Raw genomic sequence first — 9,378 nt, 5'->3', positions numbered from 1 at the left:
AGCCAGATGTTTCTTCAGGGTGACTGCAATTATTGAAAACTGATAGAGAGACTCGTAAAGTTGATGTAGACACTTCACGGAAGACAGCTCATCATCAGGCCAAAGGGCAGAAAGAACAATGAACAGTCAGGCATGGGTGCTTTAATCCTTTATACTCTAAGAGCGATAAGCATCTAATTTCTTCCAACACTATAACCCCTTGAATCAACTTTTAAGGTTGTGAGAATAAAAGAAATGATTGTGAACTCAAAAGTTCTTGATTATTAAACAAATTCTCCTTGTAATTGTCGTAGGACATCTATGAAGGACAGTAGGAAGAATTTGCATACTGATGACACGGTGTAAAGGGTTAAGACAGCCACATTTCTTAATGAGAAAAGGAGCTCAACAAGAGTAGAGTTAAAAAAAAACGTAACGATATCAAGTAGAGGAAGGAGTCTCCACATACGAACATGTGGCTATCTCTCCTTGTTCGTGACGGGAAGTATTTACTTGAGTGTTGTTCACTGCCTGTGGATTGACTTCCTTTAATTTGTGTCCTATTAAGTTTGGAACGCGGAATATTATCGCATTGGGGTCCAGTCAGTGACAGATCTTTCCATACATTTGCAGTCCGGGTGGTGAACAGAATCAGTTGCAGTTGTTTTGAAAGCTGATCAGTACAGTAACACGTCTGCCGACAGAGAAACAGTAAGTATGATTCAGGCTTAGTTTATAAGCAACGCTGGTGGTCAGCGGAAAGGCACTTTCAAATTACGCAAACTTCTTTCCCTTTTCCCTTCCACATAAAATTCCCACCTTCATAAACCCGTCAATTCCACAAGATGCCTACAGAAACTTTAAGCATTCATCCCAGTGATCTGGCCTGGTCGCCTTGACTTTCATTTTTCTGAAGTTCACAGTTTGCTCACAAATCACCCTGTTAAAAGAAAAAAATTGTAGTTGGTAGATTTTAATTGTAATCGTACTTGGTTGGCCTACACTTGTTAGTTCTTGCCAAGCCTGTTCTCTTAGCTTAACACTCGCTGTCTCTTATCTCGCCTAAACCTAAATTGTTTTAAATACAATCTTAATCTTAGCTCTCCTTGTTGGTGGTCCCCTTCGAGAGGTTTTAAAATTCTGCATTTTGACGCCATCTAAAGTAATGCGTGCACAACGGTGCGCTGAGGACGGGTTACAATTTCCGTTTGGTAATGGTGACGCACTCACCCAGAAGTTTGTGTTCATTTAATTATGTAGAAATTGTGTTCTGGAACAGACGTTCCATATCTGTGGTCTAAATTTTATGGTTGATTAGATCCCATATCTCAAGGACTGAACAACGCGCTAAAATTTTCTTTCCCGTCTCAAGAACTTGGTGTCAGATCAAGATAACGTCTATCTGATAAGTCTTAGTATTCTCCTTTCCTGTTTGCTGGATAAATTATGAAAATCATAGGGAGGAGTTACATATTAAACACTCCTGGGAGTTAAAAGGCCAACATGGACCACATGCAATGTCCTCGTGTTATATTCTTTCTTGTGATAATTGGTGTTCGCCAAATGAAATGGAAGGTGAACATAACCCAAAGCAAATGTTTGGTATCGTGTGAAGTTGTATTTGTACAAATAGGTAGTTCGTTTTGTGAAATGACAATTTCCCTTTACGTGGGCTTGACGTAAGTGACTAGTTTCAACCCTGAAAGAATAATATTCTTAATAAGCCATACGGAAATCAGTCAGGTGCAAATCTATTAAGGAGGGAGAACATTTTTTTTCTGTAAAGACAAGGGGGTAATATGTTTCGACCACTGGTTTTAAACTGGTATCACGCGTAGATCCTACAAGTTTGGATCTAAAAGCTGGTACGGCTCTGTTGGTGTTTGGAACTAATAATAAGTTTTTAAACTTTCAGACAACATGACGTCTAATGAAACTGGTTTGGCTTTTTCTGGTGGTGGCATTCGGTCAGCGGCACTATGCTCTGGAGTCCTGCGCAGGCTGCTAAAGGATAACGCAAAAGTGGACTACCTGAGCTGCGTGTCAGGGGGTGGTTATACAGGCACATCCTTTCTGGATTGGAAAAAAAGAAAAGAGAATAAAACAGAGGACAGCAAACAATGGCATGAAGAGTTCTTTGAAAACATGCGACAAAGAGCAGGTTATTTTTGTAACTGGGAGAAGCCATGTCAAGGAATCCTTGATGCGATTTTGATGTTCCTCCTCATACTCACTGTCACCGTCATTGAACCGATTATAATACGCGGATCATACGCATTTCCACTTGCCTTTGTCATCGATTACCTCTTCGGAAAGTTACTTCGAGCAAAAGTGAATTGTGATCACGTTGCATCAACCTCTTCTCCAAGTAACCCAAACGCTACGGCGCAAGAAATCCGGAAACGCTGTCAGAAAACCGTAGTTTTCTCTATGATTTCCCTGTTTTCAGTCCCGCTCGTGTTATTTGTCATCTTCTTTATTCTGTCGCAAACGTTATCCAGGAGGAAGTCTAAATATTTCAGACTTTTCTCACTAATTTCCTTCTTACTTCTTTCTCTTACTTTCCTCCCATTTGCAATCCACGATTTTTTCATTGAAATCCCCCTGTGGAGTCGAGCGATCATCGTAGTAATTGGTGTGGTTCTATGGTTCCTCCTACCTCTGTTGCGGGACAAAACGTCCTACGGCATTCTTATCTATCTCTATCCTAACATCATCTATTGGAAAGTGTACGAAGCCAAGGTTGTTGGTGTTGTGTATTCTGATGGACTGTTTAATAAGCTGCTCTTTGCCTCCGGCTTTATTATGTGGTTTGTTCCCTACCTGGCACAATCACGGAAAAGCCTCAGCCATGTCTTCAACAGGTAAGACTAAAAAAAATTAATGTCTATCCGCAGAAAAGAAAGATAAGGTGGGTACTGGAGCAAAGTGGCCCCCCCCCCCCCCCAGCCGGAGCTTATCCCGGCTATCTTAGCATGACTAGGAGTATGACTACTCCCCCCAGGAAAGGATTTTAGTCGATTACAACGTTATCCCCAAGAATTTTATCAGGCTTCCCTGACAATTCGCTGGTACCCTTTTCTATTCTTGTGTGGAGAGAGGGACTATGATAGTTAAGTGTTTTGCCCAAGAACACACCACATTGACACGGCCAGATCTCGAACCCAGACCTCTCGATCTCCAGAATTCGAAGTTCAGCCCAATACCATTTAGGCCGCAGCGTTTACCATATCTGCAGAATGTTTACCATTAAATGATAACCGACTTAATCACTTTTGACCCTACCAATTTGCAGATGGAGACTTGAGAAGGCATTTTACTCAAAGGAAAGTTTAGCTACCAAGGGATGTCTGGTAATACTCCATGACATTTTCTGCCCTTTATGGACATGTCTGAAGAGAAAACAGAAGCAGCAATCTTTGGAGGATGATCCAGTGAAAAGATCTTTGAACCTGGCAGATCTCAGAGACCTTGAGCCTAAATATATATCAAACATGACCATCCACAGCTGGAAGAAAAAGGAAGATTCTGATTCAGATGATGATCTCCTGACAATGTGCCCTTTATGGACATGTCTGAGGAGAAAACAGAAGCAGCAATCGTGTCATAGAGAACGGAGAGGTAACTATGAATCTTTGAAGGATGATCCAGCAAATGAAAGATCTTTGAACCTGGCAGATCTCGGAAACCTTGATCCTGAATATATATCAAACATGACCATCCACAGCTGGAAGAAAAAGGGAGATTCTGACTCAGATGATGATCTCCTGACAATGTCGCCTACCACAATAGAACGTTTAGATCGAGATCCTACCACAATAGAACGTTTACATCGAGATCCTACCACAATAGAACGTTTAGATCGAGATCCATCGACTGTCGATCAATCGCCTGACGATCCATTTAAAGATAAGCTGAGGCCTCAAGATATAGAGTTGTCAGACGCCATGGCTACGTCTGCAGCAGCGATTTCCAGATACGATAATAACTTCGAGGTACTCCGCCTTTCCACGATTCTTGGACTCGAAATGGGAGCCACAGTGATCAGTAACTTCGAGGAAATTAAAAAAGAGGGATGGCTCATGAAGGTAAGAGGTTGCCCAACCAGGGATCAGATAACTTTCATCTTACAATAACTCCAACAGGACTGCTGTTGAGTTTTGGTCTTCTCAGGGAGTTTCTCTCTGAGAATGATATTCGTTTGGCAAGGACATACCATGTTGAGTGTACCCCAATGCAGTTGAGATCAGTTGCTCTGACGGAACAGGAGGGGGAGCTTCGGGAAAGGCAGGATTTCAAAGGAATCATAGGGTTTTCAGGGGGGAAGAGATCAGTCGTGGCCAACAGATTATAAAGGACAAACATTACCTGTCTTCCCATAAAGCCTTATGGGAAGATCTGGTAAATTTTATTGTGACACCTCCAAAGTCTTTCCAACCACTCCACCCATCCCCCCCCCCCCTTTCCCCTTCCCCTTCTCCCTTCCCCATGATAAATAATGACCGATCTCTAAGCATAATATTTGCTCGGCAAGTATATATCATGTTGAAACAGAGTAACAGTAAAGTGACTTCCTTGATTCTGTCATTAATTAATGCGTCAGGCTTGCATGTATCTTTTTCTCTTTACAACAGCTCCTCCCAATTCTCATCAACATTCTCCGTGGTCTTCCATTGATCGCTGTACCAGCGGTTTACTATAGCAGAGGAGATGTGTGGTCAATTAAAGCAGGAGTATTCACATTCTTTGCAATTCACCTGATGTTGGCTTGTATTGGAGCTTTCGCTGTTACAGGAGCTGAGACCCCAAGCTTATGGGAGAGGATAGCCAGGTAAGGATTGTATAAATCTTAGCACCTTGCGATGGTGTGGATAGACCCAAACCTAAATACTCATAAATGTCAATCTGAACAATGGGAAATATTCGAAGGAGCCTGGGAGAACTCGTGGTAAATTGTTCAATGCAACCAGCCTTAAGGGCAAGAAAAATAAGCACGAAAAAATTGGTTTTCCTAACTGATTAATTCAGAAGGTGGTCCAGAATTTTGAGTAAAACTAAAGCAACTCTTGCGTTCCTTTGACACACCACTGGAATCGCTCTAAATGATAAGTTGAAGAAACCCAAAACGTCCATGCCTCAGTTATGGCGACCAGATTAATCCTGATCGGAAGTTAATTGAATGAAAGCTTTCTATAATTATATATAATATATATGATCATTGTGGTTACTTTGTAAATCGTCATACGACTTGAGCCCACTCGAATCACAGAGAGGGGTAAAATTCTCAGCTTATAGTTTGAAAACGTCAGATTTAGAATCTCTTTATGGTGGTCCATTTACATTATCAACTCAGTTTACAAAACCAAATCATCTTGTAATACCTTCCACCGATGCAGCATCACGGTTTCTTTAGAAACTTACCCCCTTTAAAAAAGTATATATTATGTTATTTTACCAAGGTGGTTCATCGTGCACGTGTCCTTTGTGCAGTTCGTGAGAGAGGGCCTTAACATTGAAAACATCGGACCCATGCCTCCTCCCGTCATGCTACTCAGCGATGGAGGCCACGTGGAAAATCTTGCTATTTTGCCATTGTTAAAGAAGAAACTCAAGAAAATTATTGTGGTGGATGGCGGTTACTATTCCAATGAGATGAAGTATGGAAAATACCTACTGAGAGCACTGATGCTGGCTCGTAGAGACCTGAACTGTTCATTTATTGGCCAGGGCGGTCGTGACGTCATTTCAGACATGTTGGAGAATTTCGTGAGGCTTCAGAAACCAGATGAAAGAAAACCACGACATTTCAGGTACCTTGAGTTGGCGCAAGAGATAATGAGTTCCCATTTTTTCTACGTGAAGCTTGGACCGAGTTCACCATGTGCAATTATCTTCAGCTAGTCTTTTTTGCTTCTTGTTGTATCACTGTCTCTTTCATAGTTTTGAAAGACGTTCTACACGACACAAAAATTACCACTGTAACAAAACTTCTTTAATGGCATAAAGTCAATGAAAGCTGGAAGATCTGAAATTCAAACAAGTTTTTAATTTCTTGATTCAAAACAATCATTTTTTTATCCATTGTTTCTTTTTTTCGCTAGATTTAAAGTTGAATACTACGAAAACGACCACAAAGTTGGTGAAGGCGAAATTTTGTTCATTCGACCAAGAGATCCGCGAAAAGGTGAAGAGAGCGAGGTCAAAACTTAAGAAGAGTTTGGTTTCCATCTGGACGCACGTGACTGGGGGAATAGTCCATATCTGAGCGAAGAAGACGTCGACGAGTTGACCTTCTGTTGTTGTGCATGTTGTAACAAAGGTCCCACCTGAGCGGTTTGTCTGAGCTCCTCTGCCACAAGTTCCCGAATCACAGCACAGCTAATCAATTCTTTACACCTTTAATGTTCTCCGCCTATCATCGTGAAGGCTTCCGAGCATGCGTTGAAGCGGAAGCTGCTGAATTTCTCAAGGATAACCACGATGTCCTTGAAGTGTGATTGTTTCTCAACTGAGAGTGTGTGTATGTAGCCAACCCTTTCACTCCCAAGAGGTCATTAGTAATTCTCCTTACTGCCTGCCTTACGATTCTTATGATTTTAGTTCTGAGAATTTGATATTAGATCAACTAATAATCTCCTTGCTAAACTCCTTTCTTATTCTCATCACTTGTCTGCTTGATCTTGTAGTGATATTGTAAGGAGAAATTGTAATTTGATCACTTGGGGGAGTTAAAGGGTGGTAGGTTTGTGTACATAGGTCAGATGGTATGCAGAATGAATTTTACAGGCCTTAGTTTTTTAATGCTATCATTATTCCTCTTGGAACTATTTTTAACTTATTGTCCACGTTCACTATGTAGTGGACACAAGAAAGTCTAGTCTCAGTGAGAGTTAAAAGACAATCGCTTCTGTGTGACCTGTACTTCCTGTGTGATCAATATTATTTGACATTTGAGTGAACTTCGGCCGCTTTGCTTTAGTTTTAGCCTTTCTCTAATAGTGACAGCGGGTAAAATTTTCAAATATAATAATAAAGTGTGGGTATTCTCAGTAATGGAATCCTTTTATTGATGGTCAGGGGATAAAATTTTTGTGAGAACGGAGGCTCCACCGTCACTTCTGTTACATGCGTTACACGCCGATAAGGGCTGCAAAGGAACTTTGAAAGGCTAAAGGTTTTCAATCCCCTTAAACCGCCTGCGTGGGAGGCTAAATAAAGCAGCACAAAGGTTGACATAGCATGAGCCAGACACACAGCCTTTGCCCTTTGCTGTTGTTTTCACTGCGACACCTTGATGATATCTGGACATTCTTAACCTTGCCCTGTCCTGTAATAGTGACCTTTGATTTCTTGTTGAACGACCAATTTATTACTCGATACGAGAAAAATATATGATGTCAGCAAATATTGAAAGCGATGAATTGGACTTTGAAATAATGGACGTAGTTAGTTGTGTGGCAGTCTCTGATGAAAAAGGGAAGAGCGGAAGTTATCTTCTGCAGAAAGAAAAAATTTTGGGCTCAGATGTTACGAAAGGTGGTCTCCTTAGAGGCTCTCATGGAAACAGTTAGGTAAATTACATTTTTTTTAAGTTATCATGCTAGAAAACCGATGGTATTGTCCCATATTCTGAGCATTCTGGAATCCAGGACTCATTTCATTGCAAAATTCACCCTAATGGTCCTTAATCGGTCATCCAAATCATCTGTACGAGGAGCATGTTAAGTTATGGATATGAGAACTCCATTCGTCATAGATGATGCTGTTGTACTCTTGTCAGTGTAGAGTGAGTGAGTGAGTTAACAGAATACGCTTTCTCTTTATGGTTTCTAATTTGATTTATAATTAAAGACGCCCGAAGGCAATAAAGTGAATGGTGTTAGGTTTGGTATAATAGAAGATTTCATTGATAGTAATACGATGCGCTCATCACGCAGCGCTTCCTGACTTGATGGTAGAAATGGACTCAAAATAGACTCGAAATCTCAAGACTCAAATCGTATGTTGTATTAAACCAGTTGTTTGTGAAAGCTCTGTTCGCGCGAACCTCTATCGTTTCATCTAAGGCTACGTTAGTAAACAGGGAAGACACGTCGAACGAAACCAAAATGTCACTGTTTGCGATTTCCAAGTTGCGAATCTCGTTCGCAAATTCAAACATGTCAGTTGCTGTGTGACGATTCAAGGACAGAGACTTGAGTTTAGTGTCCGGCCATCTTGCCAAAGTGTAGTTGTATGTTTGTGTTGCTGATAGTGTAGGGCGCTACGCCAAGCGCTCCTTGTGCATTTTTGGTAAACCATACTAATGCGCTAATCTGGGGCCTGTAGGGCAGACTATATCGGCTGTAGACCAAGGAAAGATTCTTCGAACGATTGAATCTAAATCTATTTAGAGACCACGATGGAATCTAAATCCATTTAGAGACGAAATCTCAGCAGATATTGTGAAAAAACCACTAAAGGATCTGAGCCTAAAAGTACACACCACCACCTAGCCTTTGTTTGTGAGCCGAAAAATTGAACAAGAACTAAATGTCAAAGAAACAAAGCCACCAATGTAAATCAGTAGTGCGTTGTTTATAATTTTCAATGTGACCTGTGCGATAAGGGTTATGTATGTTACTCACGCGGACATTAACATCATCGTGTAAAAGGACATAAACAACAATCCTTCGCCATTGCCAAACACTACAAGAACGTGCACGGGACGATGCCTCAGGACCTGCTAAAGCGTTTCAAAGTGCTCAAGAAATGCAGAAACAAATCTGACTGTTTACTGTACGAAATGCCTTTATAAGAGTTTTAAGGCCAAATCTCAACGTGCAATCAGACTCCATTCGGGCGAAAGGATTTTCATAATCTTCGCACCTTTGATGTAAATTCTTCGCGCCTAATGCTGTAATTTGCATGATCTTATATATCTTACCTTCATAATGAAATCATGACTACTCCGAAACGTCGGATTTTATCATTCGTTTTTACCTTTTTCATGTTTCAAGAAGTCTCAATTAATACGAATTTCATATGCTGATCCAAAAAGCCACCAAATCCTGCTTTAGCAGAAAAACTCCGGTGGAGCTGGAAATATGGATGGAATTGCCACCAGGACAGAGTTCTATCAACCAGTTTCTCTCTGTGTGTAGTTCGATCACGTTGTTTATGCTTGTGATGCGCAGACAAATTATATTAGGATCTTAACTTCGCTTAAGCAAACCGCTGAATTTCTAATGCATGGGGCATGATTTACAAAGCCCTCTCAGTCCATGAAAAGCACCCAGCGTACAGGTTCCCTAGTATTCGAGAGGTTGTCGGGCTGGTCCGCAACACTCTTCGGTCATTGTGCAGGAATGAAACTTCTATCAGAGAAACTTTGGAAACGCAGCTAAAGAAGGCTTAAAA

The 9,378-nt window shown here is 41.0% G+C and overlaps 1 pseudogene across 1 annotated transcript; it reads left to right on the top strand.

The window, feature by feature from the left end:
- The first annotated feature begins 550 nt into the window (after positions 1–550).
- LOC149035195 (uncharacterized) lies at positions 551–6,622 on the top strand (annotated as a pseudogene). The gene is made up of 6 exons (XR_016182472.1): positions 551–690; positions 1,895–2,843; positions 3,275–4,067; positions 4,614–4,810; positions 5,439–5,789; positions 6,081–6,622. The product of XR_016182472.1 is annotated as an uncharacterized LOC149035195 (transcript).
- The last annotated feature ends 2,756 nt before the right edge of the window (positions 6,623–9,378 follow it).

The sequence above is a fragment of the Pocillopora damicornis genome, chromosome 13, assembly GCF_964200805.1.
Source record: "Pocillopora damicornis chromosome 13, jaPocDami1.2, whole genome shotgun sequence".
NCBI lineage: Eukaryota > Metazoa > Cnidaria > Anthozoa > Scleractinia > Pocilloporidae > Pocillopora > Pocillopora damicornis.
Note: the sequence above shows the minus strand (reverse complement) of the source record. Positions and strands in the feature narration are given on the sequence as shown.